At 45.4% G+C, this 21,131-nt stretch overlaps 1 protein-coding gene across 3 annotated transcripts in view; it reads left to right on the plus strand.

Annotated features, from left to right (window-relative positions):
- Window positions 1–21,131, plus strand: part of gdpd4a (glycerophosphodiester phosphodiesterase domain containing 4a) — a 95,194-nt gene that overhangs the window by 4,339 nt on the left and 69,724 nt on the right. The window contains exon 2 of one of the 3 annotated variants that reach the window (XM_043692434.1): window positions 11,604–11,776. The exons of 1 other annotated variant lie outside the window; for it this stretch is intronic. The gene's annotated coding sequence lies outside the window, so the exon portion shown is untranslated. Of the gene's footprint in view, window positions 1–11,491; window positions 11,566–11,603; window positions 11,777–21,131 lie in introns of those variants that run through there. One more of the 3 variants, XM_043692435.1, reaches the window with a different exon arrangement.

The following is a 21,131-nucleotide window of genomic DNA, read 5'->3' on the forward strand; positions in this document are numbered from 1 at the left end:
TTATAGAGGTTTACAAAATTATGAGGGGCATGGATAGGATAAATAGACAAAGTCTTTTCCCTGGGATCGGGGAGTCCAGAACTAGAGGGCATAGGTTTAGGGTGAGAGGGGAAAGGTATAAAGGACACCTAAGGGGCAACTTTCTCACGCAGAGGATGGTATGTGTATGGAATGAGCTGTCAGAGGATGTGGTGGAGGCGGGTACAATTGCGACATTTAAGAGGCATTTGGATGGGTATATGAATAGAAAGGGTTTGGAAGGATATGGGTGGGTGATGGCAGGTGGGACTAGATTGGATTGGGATATCTGGTCGGCGTGGACGGGTTGGACCGAAGGGTCTGTTTCCATGCTGTACATCTCTATGACTCTATGGCTCTATGACAACACCAGAACCTGGCAGTTTCTTTTTGCGAAAGGTAATGGGAAAATCTCAAAACCTTTCTCACTGTAACAATCATTTAAGACAAAAACAGACATTGCTGGAGAAACTCGGCAGATCTGGCAGCATCCGTGAAGGCACAGATTGTGTCATTATCTGTCAGGAGTGAGTTTAAATGAATCTTGTGAACAAGGAAATAGAACTTGGACCTGCCCTTGTTTCTGAAGGTTGTTTTAAAATCTAGAGCATATAAAGCTTATCTCAGATACCAATTCTGTTCATGCCTTTGAGATATGGCAGGCTGGAATGCTGTTGTCTGGTACATTATGAGCAGTAGTGGTTGACTTTGTATCTCCCTAATTCTTCACTTGCGATCTTGTTCTAACCAGAAGCTGTACACAGTAGAACATACAAGAATTTACATAGAGAGAAGCAAAACAACTATAAACTCCAATAGAAAAACCAGTAAAACCTGAAAAAGAGTGATACTGATCTGAGCTGGACTTGTATATTTTAAAAATGGAACTCCAGTTTGTCGACTGATGATCAGGAGCAGCATAGAAGGCAGGAGACAAGAATGAAGGAATATTTTATGTTGTGGACTAAGATCTGGCTGTACTGGGTACAAATCTTATTCGTCCATTGGATTTGGTTATTTATTGGCACACCCCTAATTGCCCCTGAATTAAATTGCTTACTTGGCCATTTCAGAAGGCAGTTAAGAGTCAACCAACTTGCTGTGGGTCTGGAGTCACATAGCAGCCAAGTCAAGGAAGAACAGCAGATATACCCCCTCCCCAAAAACAACATTTAAAAAAAAAAAATGCAAATACAGCAAACAATGATAGATTTATGGTCACTAATTGTTTGCAATTCCAGATGTTATTAGTAGAATTTTGCCAGCTTTACATTCTCAGCAGACAATAGACTAGATCCTGAGGGCAAGGTTCAGAAATTTAAAATTAAAGTTGTTGTTTCAAAGACCAGAGGGGTTTTTTCATGTGACAGACCCATTAAGGAGTCTGTTTCAATTTATTAATTGATTTTCTGACCCACCAACCAAGTGTCCAGTATTCACTTTAGGAGATGAGCTGTTAGCACCTCCTCTGGTATAATGGGGTTAAGCTTCTGATCCCCTGGGTACACCACCAATTGCAACAAACACAGAGAATGCTGGAGACACTCAGCAGGTCTGGTAGCATCTGTGGAGAGGAAGAGAAGCAGAGTTAATGTTTTGAGTCCAGCATGACCTTTCTTTCGAACTGACATGTGCTTGTAAGTTCCCTCCAAGCAATACACCATCCTGTCTTGGAACTATGTCATTTTTCCTTCATTGTCACAGGGTCAAAGTCCTCAAACCCCCTTCTTCACAGCACTGTACATAATCCTGCATCTTGTAGACTATATCGGTTCAAGATGGTGGTGTAAGGAGCTGAGTGGCTAACTCCTGTTACTTACTCTGATGTCCATCTGTCGGGGTGTGGGTGGGTTATGCTTCGGCGGGTCAGTGTGGACTTGTTGGGCTGAAGGGCCTGTTTCCACACTGTAATCTAATCTAATCTAAAAATGTTCTTCCAACAATTCCTGGCTTCCACCACTTGCTAGATATAAAAGGACAGTCAGAGGAAATGTAAAGCAGGTCCATTTTATTCACTCCATCAGGGCCCATTCCATCTCCCTCTTACAGTAGGACAGTGAGTCTGGTTAAAGACAAAAACCCAGTTGGAGCTTAGTCCCTCAATTCCTAAATTTGCAGATGACATCAAGCTGAGCAGCAGTGTCGATACTGAGAAAGACTGCAACAAATTACAAAAAAGACCTGATAATCTTGCAGAACCAGCATAAAGCTAGCAAATGGGTTTCAATGCAGATAAGTGAGCTGTTACATTTTGGTAAGAAAGATAGAGAGTTTGCACATTATGCATGAAGCAAAATTCGAGAAGAGAAACCAAGGAACTGCAAAGGCCATCACGAAAACTGGCGATGCGAGGCAATATGGTAAACAAACTAAGCACTGGGCTTTTTTCTGCACAGAGATGGATTGAAAACAGGAAGGCTATGCGAAAGTGAGGACTGCAGATGCTGGAGATCAGAGTCAAGATTAGAGTGGTGCTGGAAAAGCACAGCAGGTCAGGCAGCATCTGAGGAGCAGGAAAATCGACGTTTCGGGCAAACGCCCTTCATCAGAAATGAGCCTGGGAGCCTCCGGGGTGGAGTGATAAATGGGATGGGGCGCTGGGCTGGGGAGAAGGTAGCTGAGAGTGCACCAGGTGGATGGAGGTGGGGCTGAAGATGATAGTTCAGAGAGGAGGGTGGAGCAGAAAAGTGGGATGGGAGATTGGCAGGTTGGGCAGGTCATGAAGACAGTGCTGAGCTGGAAGGTTGGAACTGAGGTAAGGTGGGGGGAGGGGAGGGGAGGAAACTGGTGAAGTCCACATTGATGCCCTGGGGTTGAAGGGTCCCAACATGGAAAATGAGGCGTTCTTCCTCCAGGCATCGGGCGGTGAGGGAGTGGTGGTGAAGGAGGCCCAGGACCTGAATGTTCTTGGCAGAGTGGGTGGGGGAGTTGAAGTGTTCAGCCATGGGGTGGTGGGGTTCATTGGTGCGGATGTCTCAGGGATGTTCTCTAAAGCGCTCTGCCAGTAGGCGTCCTGTCTCCCCAAAGTAGAGGAGACCACATCGGGAGCAACGGATACAATAAATGACGTGTGGAAGTGCAGGTGAAACTTTGATGGATGTGGAAGGCTCCTTTGGGGCCTTGGATGGAGGTGAGGGAGGAAGTGTGGGCACAGGTTTTGCAATTGGAAGGGGAAGGTGCCAGGAGGGGAGGGTGGGTTGTAGGGGGGCATGGACCTGACCAGGTAGTCACGGAGGGAAAGACCAGAGGGGAAGGCTGTGCTGAACGTTTATCAGGTATTGGTTAGTCCGCATTTGAAGGACTGTGTACTGTTCTGGAGTACAAATTCTGAAAGGATATGGAGATAACGTTATTCCTGTCAGGTTTTGGGGCTCTTATGGCATTGTGGCAATGTCCTTACCTCTGGAGCAGGAGGCCCAGGTTCAAGTCCCACTTTCTCCAGTGATGTGTCAGAACATCTCTGAGCAGGATAATTAACAGGATCTGAAAACAAATTACTGCGGATACTTTGACAAAGGGTCAGTTAGACTCACAACGTCAGATCTTTTCTCTCCTTACAGATGCTGCCAGACCTGCTGAGATTTTCCAGCATTTTCCCTTTGGTTTCAGATAACAGGTCCAACCCCAACCTTGTCATCAAACCTGCTGAAAAAGGGCGTGCTGTTGTCGTCTGGTGCACTGACCTCTACCTCGCAGAGGCTGAACGCCAACTCTCAGATTCCTCCTCCTACCTTCCCCTGGAGCATGACCACACCACTGAGCATCAGCTTTGACAAAGGGTCAGTTAGACTTGAAATGTCAGCTCTTTTCTCTCCTTACAGATGCTGCCAGACCTGCTGAGATTTTCCAGCATTTTCCCTTTGGTTTCAATTAACAGGATCTATTGGGTGAGCACTGATGGGTTGGGTCTTGTTTGTCCTGGAGAGGCTGAGGTAAAATGATGAAAGGTTTAAATGCAGGGGATACAGAGAGAGTGGTTTCCCTAATGCAGAAGAACAAAACTAGGGAAGGCAGTCACCAAGATATTCAGCAGAGGATTCCAAAGAAACGTCTGAGCCGGAATAGTGCTGTTTGCTAATTTCGGATCCTGGGTTTAATGTCGCACTGTCAGTGGATTTGGATGGGGTTGAAGCTTGTTAAGTATTTGCCTTCTCACCGGAACCACTCCACTTAAACCAATGGTGGTGGTGGGGGGTGGGGGGAGGGTGAGGGGGGGCAGCGAGGGGGTTGGAGAGGGTGAAACTGGCTGACCAAGTATTTTGTGGGCCAATCGAGACCCTTGAGTGATCAAATGATATACCCCTGACACCCCGATCACCAACATTTAGTCCCAACAGGCCTGGATGCCCTGCACAGACGGGTAACAGACTGGTTACTCACTCCACATTGCCTCTCAAACCCTCAGCCTATTCCCTTCATCGGTGACCCTACCTGATCCACATCACCAGACCTGTCAGCTTGGCACCCAGTCAGATGCCCAGGTATACTGCAATGAGCTAGAACCATGAGCCAAAAACACCAGAGAGAAAGATCCATAAAATCGGCTGTTTGGTGTTGAGTTGACAAAATCTGAGCGAGATCATAACAGTTGTGCTTTCTTGTTTAGTTTTTGAAGTGGACTTTGCTGTCGATTACACAATGCAAGTTGACCATAACTCTGGGAAGTCCCTGATACCTGCTCCAATATCAATAAAATCATGGCTGGTCTGATGCGACCTCAACTCCCTACTCCCATTGTCTCAATAACATCTCAGTCTCCCTTTGCTTATCAAGAATGGAACCATCTTTGCCCTAGAAATATTCAAAGACCACTATTTAAAGGCATAGAGTCATAGAGATGTACAGCACGGAAACAGACCCTCGGTCCAACTCATCTATGCCGACCAGGTACCCTAACCTAACCTACTCCCATCTAAACTCTTCCTATTCATATACCCATCCAGATGTCTTTTAAATGTTGCAATTGTACCAGCCTCCACCACGTTCCCGGGCAGTTCATTCCATACACGTGCCACACTCTGTGTGAAAATATTGCCTCTTAGGTCCCTTTTATATCTTTCCCCTTTCACCCTATAACTTTGCCCTCTAGTTTTAGACTTCTCCACCCTGGGGAAAAGACTTTGTCTATTTATTCTATCCATGCCCCTCATGATTTTGCAAACCTCTATAAAGTCACCCCTCAGCATCTGACACTCCAGGGAAAACACTCCCAGCCTATTCAGCCTCTCCCTGTAGCTTAAATCCTCCAACCCTGGCAACATCCTTGTAGATCTTTTCTGAACCTTTTCAAGTTTCACAACATCCTTCCTACAGCAGGGAGAAGAATTGCACACAATATTCCAAAAGTGCCCTAACCAATGTCCTGTAAAGCTGCAGCATGACCTCCCAACTGCTATATACAATGCTCTGACCAATAAAGGAAACCTTCTTCACTATCCTGTCTACCTGTGATTCCACTTTGAGGACCCAAAGATCCATGACCCGCTGTGAAAGAAAGATATATTTTTCTTTCTTCATTCATGGGATGAGGGTGCCACTGCCCAGGCAGCATTTATTGCCCATCCCTAATTGCCCAGATGGCAGTTAAGAGTCAACCACATTGCTGAGGGTCTGGAATTACATGTAGGCCAGACCAGGTAAGGATGATAGTTTCCTTCCCTAACAAACCAGAGAGGTTTTTCTCACAATTGACAATGGATTCATGGTCATTACTAGATTCCTAATTCCAGATTTTTAATGTATTTAAATTCCACCATCTGCCATAGTGGGACTTGAACCCAAGTCCCCAGAATATTACTAGGGTCTTTGGATTAATATTCCAGTCATTAATCCTGGAATAATCCTGTCATAGGGCATCTAGGGCATCGCCACCTCTCTGTGTGAAAAAGTTGCTCCTCAGGTTCCTTTTAACCCTTTCTCCTCTCACTTTAAAAATATGCCCCCTAACGTTGAACTCCCCTACCCTGAGGAAAAGACCTTTGCTATTCTATGCCCCTCTATAAGGTCACTCCTTAACCTCTTACACAGCAGTGAAGAAAGGTCCCAGTCTTCTTATAATTCAAACCCTCCATTCCCAGCATCATCCATATAATTGTTTTCTGAATGCTCTCCAATTTAATAATGTCCTTCCCTCTAGCACAGCGACCAGAACTGTGTTCAGATCTCTAAAAGTGGCCTCACTAATGTCCTGCACAACCTTAACAGGACCTCTCAAATCCTATACTCAATGGTCTGAGCAATGAAGGGAAGTGTACTAGAAGCTTTCTTAACCATCCTGTCTACCTGTGAAGCCACTGTCAATGATCTAAGTACCTGAACCCCTAGGTCTCTCTGTTGAACTAAGAAGTAACACTTTCACAACCTCAGGAAGGCAATAAAGCATTTCTTTCTTTCTTGGTGTTGATTGGAGCAAGGAGAATACTAGCCATGGATTATCACATTGAGGACAGAGAGATAGAGAGAGAGAGAGAGATAGAGAGAGAGAGAGTACAATGAAGAAAGGGGGAAAGAAAGACAACAGGTGTGTAGAGCTTGCATAAGCGATAGGGGTGAAGTCTGTGAAAGGTATAAGAAATGGAAAAGGGATTGTGGACATGGAATGAAGAGCAGGTCATTCAAGACTGAGATGAGGAGGAACACCTTATCTCAGAGGATAGTGAATCTTTGGAATGCGCTATCCAAGATTGCTGTAGAAATTCAGTCACTGAGTGTAGAGATCGGACGATTTCTATCTGAATGATGTCAAGGGATGTGGGATAGTGCAGGAAAATAGTGCTGAACTAGAAGGTATGATCTAGAGTGATGTAGCAGGCTCAAGGGAAACTACCCCGTGTACTTTTCCATCGTTGCACTGTTGCTAGTGAGTTTGTGCTTGAGATTTTGTTTTGGTTCAGTTTGACTATGAGGGCTGGCATTTTTGAAAAGGCCCTGGTGCTGTCAATTCTTGTTGTGCTGTTGAGGGTTTAGTTTTGACCTGCCTCTCACATTGGTTGGGAGGAGCCAGTGTTGGACTGCGTTTGGACACAGATAAAAATCATACAACACCAAGTTATAGTCCAACAGGTTTATCTAGAAGCACTAGCTTTCAGAGCACTATTTCTTCATCTGATGAAGGAACAGCGCTCCGAAAGCTAGTGCTTCCAAATAAACCTGTTGAACCGTAATCTGGTGTTGTGTGATTTTTAACTTCTCGCATTGTAGTCAACTCGGGATCCCTGGGCTCTACCTGCTCTGAGTCTGTAGGTGGTGAGTTATAGTCTCACTCCAGAGATGTCAGCATGATAATCTTCGCCAATCTTCACTGAGGGAATGCCACATTATCACAGGCGCCACCTTTCAGGTCAAATATGCTATTAACTGGGTATAAAGGATCAGGTGTCAGTACATAAACAAGCACAGAAAACACACTCCCTGGTCAGCTGACCTCATATTTCCCATACCTCTCAGTGTCACTATTTATTTTATAATGCTGTACTTTTAATTCTGGTCTCCCTGCCATAGGAAGGAAGCTGTGAAACTTGAAAGGGCTCAGAAAAGATTTATGAGAGTATTGTCAGGGTTAGAGGGTTTGAACTATACAGAGAGGCTGAATAGACTGGGGCTGTTTTCCCTGGAGTGTCAGAGACTGGGGGCGGGGTGACCTTATAAAGCTTTATAAAATCATGAGGGGCATGGATAGGATGAATAGACAAAATCTTTTTTCCAGGGTAGGGGAGTCCAAAACTAGAGAGCATAGGTTTCAGGCGAGAGGGGAAAGATTTAAAATGGATCTCAGGGGAAACTTCTTCACACAGAGGGTGGTACGTGTACGGAATGAGCTGCCAGAGGAAGTGGTGGATGCTGGTACAATTACAGCATTTAAGAGGCAGCTGGATGGGTATATGAATAGGAAGGGTTTAGAGGGAGATGAGCCAAGTATTGGGAAATGGGAATAGATTTATTTAGGATATCTGATCAGCATGGATGAGTTGGACTGAAGGGTCTATTTCTGTGCCATACATCTCTATGACTGTTGAACAGGGTATTCCATCGTTCCTTAATCAGCCTTCCCTGAACCCAGGAGCCGTTAACCAAACTGTGATGAACTTTGTCTTAACTTTACTTTTTTAAAATTATTATGTATGATTTCTGATATAAATATAGGCATAGTTGTGGGGCAACATATAAAATATCTCCATATTTTTCATGTAAAAATATGTGACAATAAATTCCTATTCTAATTTCTACATCAGGGGCATGATATAAATATAGCAAATATAGAAACTAGAAGCAGGAGGAGGCCATTCAGCCCTTCGAGCCTGCTCCTCCATGCTGTATGATCCTGGCTGATTCTCTATGTCAATGCCATGTTTCTGCTTTCTCCCCAAACCCCTCGATGCCTTTAAAATCTACAAAAAGTATTTCTCTTTCTTGATTATATTCAGGGATTTGACCCCTACAGCCTGCTCTGGTAGAGGATTGCACAGGTTCATTTCCCTTTGAATGAAGAAATGTTTCCTCACTCAGTCCTAAATGGCCTATTCTAAGTCCATGTTCTCTGCTTCTAGAAAGGTGAAAGTATCTTCCTTGTATCTAATCTGTCCAGCCTTAGTAGAATGTTATGTTTCAATCACATCCTCGCTCATCTGTTGAAACTCTAAAGAATACTGACCCAGTTGGGGATGCTATGGAATTGTTACTCAACCTATTAATCCAGAGAGACCAAGGAATATTCTGGGGCCCTGGGTTCAGATCCTGGCATGGTACATGGTGGAATCAGAATTTTTTTAAAAACCTGGAATATAATCAGTCCACTGACTGTGAAACTTGAATCAAGAAGTGTGGTGCTGGAAAAGCACAGTTGGTCAGGTAGCATCCGAGGAGCAGGAGAATCGACGTTTCGAGCATCAGCTCTTCTCCTGCTCTGCTGATGCTGCCTGACCGGCTGCGCTTTTCCAGCACCACACCTTTTAACTCTGATTTCCAGCATCTACAGTCCTCACTTTCCCCCTTTGATTCTCACCTCACTGCAAAGCCTCTTCCAAAGCCTCTTGAGGAAGTTCTCCTCCCTCCCTCTACAAGGATCTCAGGGAGTCTCTCTCTCTCTCTCACTGCATGCCCTCCCAGGCCATCTACCTCCTGCTCCTCGCATGCTGCCTGACCGGCTGTGCTTTTCCAACACCACACTCTTCAACTCTGACCTCCAGCATCTACAGTCCTCCCTTTCTCCCTGGCTGTGAAACTTGCTAATTGTTACGTTACAGAGTTAGACCCCAGTCCAGTCTTATTTAAATGCTGCCAGGGCAAGTTGTGAATTTGAATTCAGTTTCAAAATCTTGGAAATCAAAACGGAGAGGTGGTGGGTTACTACCATTATTAACCTGGGTTCAAATCCATATTAGATGGTAGAATTTGAATTCAATAAAAATCTGGAATTAATGGCATGAAAATGTCAGGGTGAAATCCATTTGGTTCACTAATATCCTTTAGGGAAGGAAACTGTCATCATTACCTGGTCTGGTCTACATGTGACTCCAGACCCACAGCAATGTGGTTAGCTGTTAACTCCCTCTGGGCCAATTAGGATGGGCAATAAATGCTGGCCAAACTAGTGGTCCCCTGGATGAATAGAAACAAATATGGACCGATCTCTCCTCATATTGGCCCAGTGAACCTCTGCTACGCTTCTTCCCTGCGGCAGTGAGGACTGCAGATGCTGGAGATTAGAGTCGAGAGTGTGGGGTGCTGGAAAAGCACAGCAGGTCTGGCAGCATCTGAGGAGCAGGAGAATCCCCGTTTCAGGCAAAAGTCCTTCATCAGGAATCACTCCTTCTATGGCATGTACATCCTGTCTTAAGAGCAAAATTGCATGCACTATTCTAGGCATGGTATTTAGACTAGATTAGATTCCCTACAGTGTGGAAACAGGCCCTTCGGCCCAACAAATCCACACTGACCCTCCGAAGAGTCACCCACCCAGATCCATTTCCCTTCTGACTAATGCACCTAACACTATGGGCAATTTAGCATGGCCAATCCACCCTAACTTGCACATCTTTGGACTGTGGGAGGAAACCAGAGCACCCGGAGGAAACTCACGCAGACACGGGGAGAATGTGCAAACTCCACACAGACAGTCACCTGAGGCTGGAATTGAACCTGGGACCCTGGTGCTGTGAGGCAGCAGTGCTAACCACTAAGTCACTATGCCACCCTATTTGTAACCATATAGTGCAGCAAGTCAACCAGGCTACTCTGATAGCACTGACCAAACCCACACTCTGTACCTCCCAGAAGGACAAGGGCAGCAGATACATGGGAACACCACCATCTGTAAGTTCCCGTCCAAGCCACTCACCATCCCGACTTGGAAGTACATCACCATTCCTTCATGGTCAAAATCCTGGAATTCCCTCCCTAATGGCATTGTGGGTGTCTTAGGACTGCAGTGTTTCAAGAAAGCAGCTCAGCATCTTGTCAAAGGTATCTAGGGGCAGGTAATAAATGCTGGCTGAGCAATGCCCACATCCCATGAATAAACTAAAAGGTCACACTTGAACATCTCAATGTGATTTCAGTTTGGGAAGTACAGTGATAGGGAGCTGAAGAAATGCGATTTGGGAACCGAAGTGAATGTTTTTGTTAAGGAGTACAGTTAGTGTGGGGGGTGAATGGACTGATTAGGTTCAGAGTCTAACACTTCCATAGCATTAAAAAAGGCTCTTTGGCCCATCTCATCCGTGCTAGTCAAAAATGTATTACAGGTCATTCAGAATCATACTTACGTCGGGGTCAGGGGTATGGATAGTGATGGTGATGCTCTATGCAATGTCAGAAAAAAACATCAACATGAAGGAAACAAGGCAATGCAGATTTATCGTTAAAGGGCTGGATGTTACATTATTCGTGGCCTTTTTTTATTCTTCCTTTAGAGCACTATGATCCAGTTTTACTGCTGCTTTTGGGATGTAAGGCATGCAGAAAGTGAGGACTGCAGATGTTGGAGAGTCAGAGTTGAAAAGTGTGGAGCTGGAAAAGCACAGCAGGCCAGGCAGCATCCGAGGAGCAGGAGAGTCGACGTTTCGGGCATAAGCCCTTCATCAGGAATGTTGGGGGAAGGCAAAGGGGGCTGAGAGACAAATGGGAGGGGGCCGGGTGGTGGAGGTAGCTTGAAAGGCAATAGGTAGATGCAGGTGGGGGGGTGATGGCCTCCCCCCACCTCACCCCAGATCCACCTGTCCAACTCAGCACCACCCTCTTCAACTGTCCCACCTGTCCATCTTCCTTCCCACCTATCTGCAGCACCCTCCACTCCAACCAATCACCATCACCCCCCCACCTGCATCCCAGCTTCCTTCCCTACAGCCCTACCACCCGCTCTTATTTATCTTTCAGACCCCTTCTTCCCCCCTCCCTCCACCCCTTGCCCCCACATTCCTGATGAAGTGCTTATGCCCGAAACATTGACTCTCCTGCTCCTCGGATGCTGACTGACCGGCTGTGCTTTTCCAGCACCACACTTTTCGACCCGGAAGTGGATGTAACTGCACACCATTCTGTTTAATTGAGGTTGGTCCCTTTAAGGTGTCTGCTGCTTTTGTTGACAGTAAAACAGATCCCAGGGGAGATAAATGCTGCCTTTAACCAAGAGACAAGGTGCAGGCAGAGAAATCCCATGGAAAACGAATGTATACGGGCAGCTAAGAGACGCATGGAGAAACAACAATAATTCCAGATCACAGGAATCCAGGATCAGTTGCAAAGATGGATAGATTTCCAGGTATAAATCTTTTGAATGATAGAAGGTACTTCTTGAAGATTCCTATTTTATTTTCCAGGCAACTGGTTGTTGTTCCTCAGGTGAAATGTTGTGTTAGGATTCCAGTTGATACAATTCAACACAGCACAGGAGTAGGCCCTTCAGCCTATCAAGCCTGTGCCGATTCCTAATCCTTATTTAGATACTTACCATTCACACTTCTTTCTAAATGTGATTATGGAAGTTGGAATTATTTGTGTAGTTTTCATCCTTAGGTCAAATTTATTTTCTTCCAGTTTCTGGAGCAGGGTACGAACATAATTTAAATGTCTGGGTTGTGCTTCTTTGAAATGATTTCATTTTTTAAACGATACGTAATTTATGATTTTGTTTCTGTTTTGAATGAGGGTCTGCAGATTGGACTGTGGGCAGAGTTGATACAGGTTGTCAGAATTGAGGAGGCTCTCTGGGAAAAACATTGCCACCTGGGAGAAGGCCCGAGAGCCAGAGGACACAGGTTTAGAGGTGATTGATTGGCAGACAAGAAAAGATCTTGTCGATGAGGAGTGAATGGCCAATACATGTAATGCGCCCAGTGCATCCTGGGAGCAGATTTAATCTCACATTTCAAAACAGAATTGGATTACTATTTGAAGGGAAATCCTTTGCGGGCCACATTGAACACATGGGGTGAGCTCAATTGCTTTCACAGACAGCTGGCATGGTTTGGATATGTCAAATGGCTTCTGTCTGTGCTGTAACCATTCTACCATTCCCGGACCCCTGCCCGATATATTTTTTCCAGGCCCAGGTCCACAAGGAGGATTTCTGCCTCTGCTCCAGTCTTTGGGATTGTTGGGATTGCACACAAGCCAACTCACCCGTTATGCACGTTGCTGGGATTTCTCTGCTTGAAGCTCCTTGTCTGTGGGATGATGAACAGCATATGATTGAAACGTCGACTCTCCTGCTCCTCAGATGCTGCCTGACTGGCTGTGCTTTTCCAGCACAATGCTTCCTGACTCTGATCTGCAGTCCTCACTTTCTCCCATTCCTTGCCTGCAGACTGTTTTAAGATTACATTCCCCTCGCCACAATCTAAATGAATATGGGACAGTCCATCAGAGGAACAGGTCCTTCAGCCCACTATTCATGTGATAACCATGATGCCATTCTAAATTAAATACATCGGCCTGCACATGGTCCGTATCCCTCTATTTCCTGCTTGTTCATGTGTCTGTCTAAATGCCTCTTGCTATAGTATCTGCTTCTGCCACCTCCCATCTGGAACACCCTGGTTGACTCTTCCTTCACTCCCAACAACCCCTCCCCCCCACAGCCCCACGGAACCTTTCCCTGCAACTGCCAAAGATGTAACACTTGCCCATTTACCTTCTCAGTATCCAAGGGCCACTTCCAGGTGTAGCAGTACTTTACCTGCACTTCATACATTCTAGTGTTGAGAGTGTGGTGCTGGAAAAGCACAGCAGGTCAGGCAGCGCCTGAGGACCAGGAGAATCAACGTTTCGGGCAAAAGCCCTTCATCAGGAATGAGGCCTTATGCCCAATTCCCAATGAAGGGTTTATGCTTGAAACGTCGATTCTTCTGCTCCTCAGATGCTGCCTGACCTGCTGTGCTTTTCCAGCACCACACTTTCAACACTGATCTGCAGCATCTGCAGTACTCACTTTCTCTTCCTTAATGCAATTTAGTCTACTGCATTTGCTGTTCACAATGTGGTCTCCTCTACGTTGGGGAACTGAAGCATAGACTGGGTGATCGCTTTGCAGAACATCTATGTCCTGCCTATGAAGGTGACCCTGAGCTTCCAGTTGCCTGCTATTTTAACACCCCACCCTGTTCATCGGCCAAAGTCTCTGTCTCAGGCTTGCTGCAGTGCCCCAGTGAAGCTCAGCACCAAGCTGAAAGAACAACACCTCATTTTCCACTTGGGGACCCTGCAGTCCTCCAGACTCAATATTGAATTCTATAATTTTAAGGCCTGAACTCTCCCATGTCCTAGCCCCCACCCCCATACACCAGGCCTTGTTATCACGTAGGCTACTGTTACACATCACCCAGTGTTAACCACTAACAGTCTTCATTAACATCTACTCACCCTCCTCAGCTAGATCGTGATCTACTCCTTTGTCTGTCCAATTGTTCTTATCTCTCCTTGGGCTCTATGCCCACCCAACGTTTACTCCTTACCCCCTTCCCCACCCCATCTTCTGACATTTTCCGAGCTACCATCAGTTCTGAGGAGGGGTCACTGGACCCGAAACGTTAACTCCGATTCCTCTTCACAGATGCTGCCAGACCTGCTGAGCTTTTCAAACAATTTCTGTTTTTGTTACAAACAGTTCTGCTTGTGTCAGATAGCAAAGGAACATATGAACCACAGCCTCCATTGAGAGTAGAACAGGCTTGAGAAGCTCAGTAGACCATTCTTGGTTCTGATGTCCCTGGTGAAGCCCATGGTAGTTTAATCCAGAGGCCCAGAGCTAACCCTCCCTGGCCACGGATTGAAACCCTACCATGGGGTCAGTAAATGAGATTCATGAAATGTGGAACTGAAAGCTTATCCCAGTGAAGCTGGAGAAATTGGTGGTAAAAACCCATCTGCTTTACTTATGTCCCTCAGGGAAGGAAATCTGCCATCCTTTCCCAGTCTGACTCCAGGCCCACTGCAAAGTGGTTGGCTCTTCAATTCCATCTGAAATGGCCCTCACAGGCTACTCAGTTCAAGGGCAATTAGAGATGGGTTCACAAATTCTGGCACTTTGCCACTGTTCCTGTGAAATAGTAAAGAAAAACAAATGGAAATGAGGTGTCATGTCCAAATCTTTCCTCCAATGTTTCTGCTCATTACTGACGCCTTGTTGCTCAGGGTTCAGTGGTTTGGGAAGCTCAGGCATTTTATAAGTCGACAATATAATCAAACTAGGCAGTACATGGTGTCCTTTCCAAGATATGTCATCTCTCAGATAAAACAAAAAAAAACCTGCAGATGCTGGAGATCTGAAACAAAAAGAGAATGCTGGAGAAACTCAGCAGGGTTGGCAGCATCTGGTAGAGAGAAAGCAGAGTTAATGCTTCCAGTTCTGAAAAAGTATCACTGGACACGAAGCATTAACTCTGCTTTCTCTCCACAGTTGCTGCCAGACCTGCTGAGTTTTTCCAGTAATTTCTGTGTGTTTGTTACACCATCGCTAAGCTGGTTTTCCTGATTAACTTGGTGTCTTACAATTTCACATTTGTATTGTAGGTAACAGGTGCCTATTGCTCAGCTTTCCATCTTCTACCCATCAGGACAAAGGCACAGTGGCTCAGTGGTTAGCACTGCTGCCTCACAGCGTCAGGGACCTGGGTTTGATTCCAGCCTTCAGCGACTGTCTGTGTGGAATTTGCACATTCTCTCCGTGTCTGCATGGGTTTCCTCCGGGTGCTCCGGTTTCCTCCCGCAGTCCAAAGATGTGCAGGTCAGGTGAATTGGCCATGCTAAATTGCCCATGGTGTTCAGGGGTGTGCAGCTTAGGTGCATTAGTCAGGGATACAATGTAGAGTATCGGAGAATGGGTCTGGGTGGGATACTCTTCAGAGGATCGGTGTGGACTTGTTGTGTTGAAGGGCTTGTTTCCACGCTGTAGGGATTCTATAATACCAAATTTCAAGTAGTCACAATAATCTTTGTGTCTGTCCTAATGAGTTTAGCGACATGAAACATCCCGACAAGATGGGTTGTGTTAAATGACAGATTTGGAGAGATAATGTTAATACTGTATGTATACTAGTCAGACTTTGCTTGGGTAATTAGGTTGAAGAATTGATGTTTCTGTTTGTGACCCTGATTGTATCGACATCAGAAAAAAGCTCCCCATTCTTCAACTTATTTAATCAACTGTTTTCTGCAGCAATCATTTGGATGCATGCCCTGAGTCCTTAAATGGTGCACATTATGCAAGATAAGCTGGACAACAGGCCATTTGTTATTGAAACAGTGATTACATGGAATTTACAGGAGCAACAACCGACTGTGTGCTATGCAGCCGCCCCGTTTCCAGCATTACATCAGTGATCACACTCCAAAACTACTTTGTTGGCTGCTTTTGGGACATACTCAGTGTGTGAGAGGCGCTTTGTAAATGCAGGAGGAGGATCGAAGAGTCTGCCAAGGGGTTACGTGTGTGGGCAAGTTTGGCGTTAGGTGCAATGTGGGTATGAAGAATAGAAAACATTATTTTTAAACAGTGAGAAACCATGAGATGTTGGCATTCAAGAAAATTTGGGCATCCATATCAGAGAAACTCAGATGCTAAACACATTCATCCAACAAACAGTTGGGGAAGGTTTTTGACTTTAGTTTTATTTTGTTCATTCATTGGATGTCGGCATCATTGACTGAGCCAACGTTATCACCCATTTATTGCCTATTAGTGTAAAGTAGTTGAAAATAGGAACAGAGAAGACATGCTACAGCTATCTAGCATGCTAGTGAGGTCACACTCAGCAGTCTGTGCAATTTTGGTCTTTGTGACTAAGGAAGGATATTCATAGAATCCCTGCAGAGCAAAAACAGATCAACAAGTCCACACCACCCTCCAAAGAGCATTCCACCCAGACCATCCCCCGCCTTTTCCCTACAACCCACATTTCCCATGGCTAATACACCTAATCGTCACATCCCTGAACAGAATGGGCAATTTAGCACAGCCAATCTACACATCTTTAGACTGTGGGAGGAAACCAGAGCACCCGAAGGGGACTCACGCACACATAAGGAGAGCATGCAAACTCCACACAGACAGTCGCCCAAGGGTGGAATTGAACCCAGGTCCCTGGCACTGTGAGGCAGCACTGCTGACCACTGAGCCAATGTGCTGCCCTGTATAGTTGCCTTAAGGTGGTTTAATGTGAAGCTTCCTTAGACCACTTTCCCAGACAGCGAGGGCTATCCTTTTGAGGAGAGATTTAATCTTTGTTGATTGCAAAGTCCACGTTTTGTGAGGGTTTGATGATGCAGGAGGGTAGTCTAAGTTCTATCCTGGTTGGAACTTGGAATCATTTTGCGTTATATGTATTTTAGTCGAGGAAAGACCATTTCAAAATTTAGACAAGACGGCATAGCTTTTGTGATCTCTCTCAAGTCTTGTGGAGCTGACACTAAGCAGCTAATCTCATTGAATTTTCTCAGTAAGAGAGCCTCTCCTATACACACTTTCAACCCTCCATTGTTGGCCATGCCTTCATCTGCCAATGCAACAAGCTCTGGAATTCAATCTCAAATCCTCTCCATCTCTCTATCTTCTCCTTCATTTTCACTTCTTAAACCTCTCCCTCGGTCTGACCAAGACTTTAGAATAGACAGGCAGCAGGCTGGAAGAACTCAGCAAGCCAGGCAGCATCAGGAGGTGGAGACGTCGACATTTCAGGTGTAACCCTTCTGCAGTCCTGAGCAAGGGTTACACCCAAAACGTTGTCTTCTCCACCTCTTGATGCCACCTGACTTGTTGTGTTCTTCCAGCCTCCTGCTTATCTACCTTGGATTTCAGCATCTGCAGTTTTGTTATCACCAGCGAAGTCTTTTCGGGGTCCTCCTTAGTTGGGGAAGGATGTTGAAAGTATTTCAGAGGAGGCTTCCCACAGTAATACCTGGAATGGGTGGTGAGCTTTATCAGGATTGGCTACGCTTGTACCTACTGGAACGAAAACGGAAGTTGCTGGAAGAGCTCAGCAGGTCTGGCAGCATCTGTGAAGCGAAATCAGAGTTAACATTTCATATCCGGTGACCCTTCCTCAGAACTGATGGTAGCAAGGAATAATGTTTTCAAGGTGGGCATGTGAAGAGATGTGGCAGTGAGTTATATACTGTATAAAAACTGGTTTTTATTTTGTATTTACTGGAGTTTGAAAGAGTATGGGGCACTTCGATTGAAACATGTGAGATTCAGAGGAGTCTTGGCAGAGTGGAAGTGGGGAGAATGTTTCCTCTTGCAAGAGTTTCGCGAACTAGATGGTCACTGTTTCAAGAAAAGCACACACCATTTAGGACAGAGATGAATAGAAACTTCCACACATAGGATTGTGAGTCTTTGACATTCCCTTCCTCCAAAGGCAATGGAGATAGAGGTTTTGAGTATTTTTAAGGGACAGGTAAATCGATTCTTGATAACTAAGGGGGGTCAAAAGGTTATCGTTAGTAGGCAGGAATATGGAGTAATTAGATCAGCCATGATCTAACGAAATGACGATTCAGGCTTGAGGGGCAGAGTGGTCTACTTCTACTCCTAACTCATATATTGGGTCACCTGCCTGACTATTTTAGTGTCTTGGTTAGCAGTGTTGCCTCACAGCACCAGGGACCCGGGTTTGATTCCAGCCTCAGGCGATTATCTGTGTGGAGTTTGCACGTTCTCCCCGTGTCTGCGTGGGTTTCCTCCGGGTGCTCCGGTTTCCTCCCACAGTCCAAAGATGTGCAGGTTAAGTAAATTGGCCAAGCTAAATTGCCAGTAGTGTTCAGAGATGTGTAGGTTAGTTGTGTTAGCCATGGGAAGGGGAGTGGATGCTGGGTCTGGGTGGGATGCTTTCAGAGGGTCGGTGCAGACCAAATGGCCTCTAGCTGCACTGTCAGGATCCTGTGATCTCCTTGTGTAGTCCCTCAAAGTGATTTACAGTGTTAAAGGTGCTGAATCAAGGCACATTATTGATGTTACTGCCATAGATCTTGAAGAAATGCTATGGGTAATTTTCAGTTTGGATAGTGATGTGAAGATCTGGAGATCATCGTCTGAATTGTCCCATCATTGAAAAGGAAGCTGAGGTGGGGTCTGGCAATTTTAATGGTTACAACATGTCAAGTCAAATTGCCATAGTCTTATCAGGCCGTAAGGCTGCACTCTCATGAGAGAGAGCAGATTGCTTGTGATTTAACCTGAGGGTCACCATACCTCAAGAGAGGTTAGAGCTTGAGAAGGAGAGTCCTTCATGGTATCCTCAGCCGGTGTGGGGAGAAGGATGAGAGGTGACTTGAGAGAGGTGGATGAGGTGACTTGAGAGAGGTGGACAAGGTGGTGAGATGCATAGATAAAGTGGATAGACAGAGACTTTTTCCCCAGGGTGGAAATGCCTATCACGAGGAGGCATAATTTTAAGATGATCGGAGGAAGGTTTCGGGGAGATGTCAGAGGTAGCTTCTTCACACAGAAGTGGTGGGTGTGTGGAATGCGCTGCCAGTGGTGGTAGTAGAGGCAGATACATTAGGGACATTTAAATGAATAGGCACATGGATGATAGTACAATGAAAGGTATGTAGGTTAGTTTGATCTTAGAGTAGGATAAAAGGCCAGCACAACTTCGAGAGCTAAAAGGCCTGTACTGTGCTGTATTGTTCTATGTTCTATACGAACCCACGCTGTTAGTGTGACACTGCTTCGCAAACCAACTGTCCACCCAACTGAGCTAACTGACCTCCCGTTAGAATATGATGTCACCTGCAGCCAAACCCAGACTTAAACGGACCCCCCCCCCCCAGATTTGAGATTCCTGCAGGAATACAGAGCTTGCTTTAACACTCTGGTCCCCAGACTATACAGAGGACGCTTTTGGTGGACAGTCCATACTGAGTTAGATAATCAGTCCTAGGCCAATCTCGAGTGAGGCAGCAAGAGGAAAACAAGCCTCAAGGCAGTGTTTGTGAGGAAAGAAAGGTCAGCATGGTCTCCACTTTTGCTCACACCTTTCTGGGAAGTGAAGTGTTGGCTGAGTACAGCAGGAGGAGATTGATAAATTCTTGATCTCGCAAGGAATTAAGGGCCATAGAGAGAGTGTGGTTAAGTGATGTTGAAATGCCCACCGGCCATGATTAAATGGTGGATTGGACTCAATAGGCCAAATGGCCTACTTCCATTCCTATGTCTTATGGCTTTATGGATTCGCTCCTGAAACCTCCTCATGTTTCAGTGAGAGATTGAGGCTATGATTTGATGCAAGGGTTCAAATCCCACCTTAGACACCAGGTTTATAACTTAAAGAAAACAAATTAACAATTTATTATTTAGAATGTAACTTTAGCAGAACACAGATGACGTACAAGGTAATCTAATTATTATTTATGACCTAAGCCCAATCTTCTATGATCACAAGCTCCCTCAAATACTGATGGACAGAGAGACATAGTTACGGGATAAATTATGGAAAAGAATTCTAATTTGCCAGTTCAATAACTGTTATAATAATGAATACCAGTCCATCATGAAATTCTTGGTTGATGGAGTGTAATCCACGCACAAAGGACTGTATCACAGAATCCCTCAGTGTGGAAGTAGACCATTTGACTCATGGAGTCCACACTGACCCACCGAAGAGCATCCTTCCCAAACCAACCCCATCCCTGTAACCTTGCATTTCCACCTGGCTACCCCACCTACCATGCAGGTCTTTGAACTGTGGAAGGAACCATAGGAAACCCATGTACACACGGGGAGAACGTGCAAACTCCGCACAGACAATTGCCGGAGGCTACAATCAAACCCGGATCCCTGGGACTATGAGGCAGTAGTGCTAACCACTGAGCCACAGTACCTCCCACAAAGTGACATACCTTGCTTGAATTGCAAAGCCAATGCAAACAGCTTCTGCAGACCTCTGGAGACTTTTACTGATTTCTTACAGGCGAGGGTTCATTTCTCAGAATTTTAACAAATCAATAATTGGAAAATAACTTGAGAAAGCTAGCAATTTCTAAAGCAAAAGAATGCCCCAAGCCCCAAAAACCCAGTCAAAACCAGTTCACTCTATTTTTCCTCTTTCTTTCTGAGTATTCTCCATCACTGCCCAATCAGCATCGATCCTCCCTGATTGATCCATTCAATGTGTTACCGGTTGCCAATCCCTGGGCATAACAACATCTCATTGCCGGTTCATCAGCAGTGTTATTCAAACAGTAATCAACCTGCATTATTCCTCCAGGCCAGTTCCCAACAGCAAACCTCAGTCTTCTGTTCTGAAGAAGGGCCACTGGACCGGAAACATTAACTCTGTTTTCTCTCCACTGACATGCTGAGGTTTTCCAGCAACCTTTGCTATTTGCATCAGTCTTTCTTTCTCCCTGTTAGCTGTACAAAGTTTAATTCTCAATTTGAAGTCACAGTCCCAAACTGAAAAGGAATAAAAGAGAACAAGTAGATGATACCAAAATTGGAGGTGTAGTGGATAGCGAAGAAGGTTACCTCAGATTACAATGGGATCTTGATCAGATGGGCCAATGGGCTGAGAAGTGGCAGATGGAGTTTAATTCAGATAAATGCTTGGTGCTGCACTTTGGGAAAGCAAATCTTAGCAGGACTTATACACTTAATGGTAAGGTCCTAGGGAGTG

Source organism: Chiloscyllium plagiosum, chromosome 6, assembly GCF_004010195.1.
Source record: "Chiloscyllium plagiosum isolate BGI_BamShark_2017 chromosome 6, ASM401019v2, whole genome shotgun sequence".
NCBI lineage: Eukaryota > Metazoa > Chordata > Chondrichthyes > Orectolobiformes > Hemiscylliidae > Chiloscyllium > Chiloscyllium plagiosum.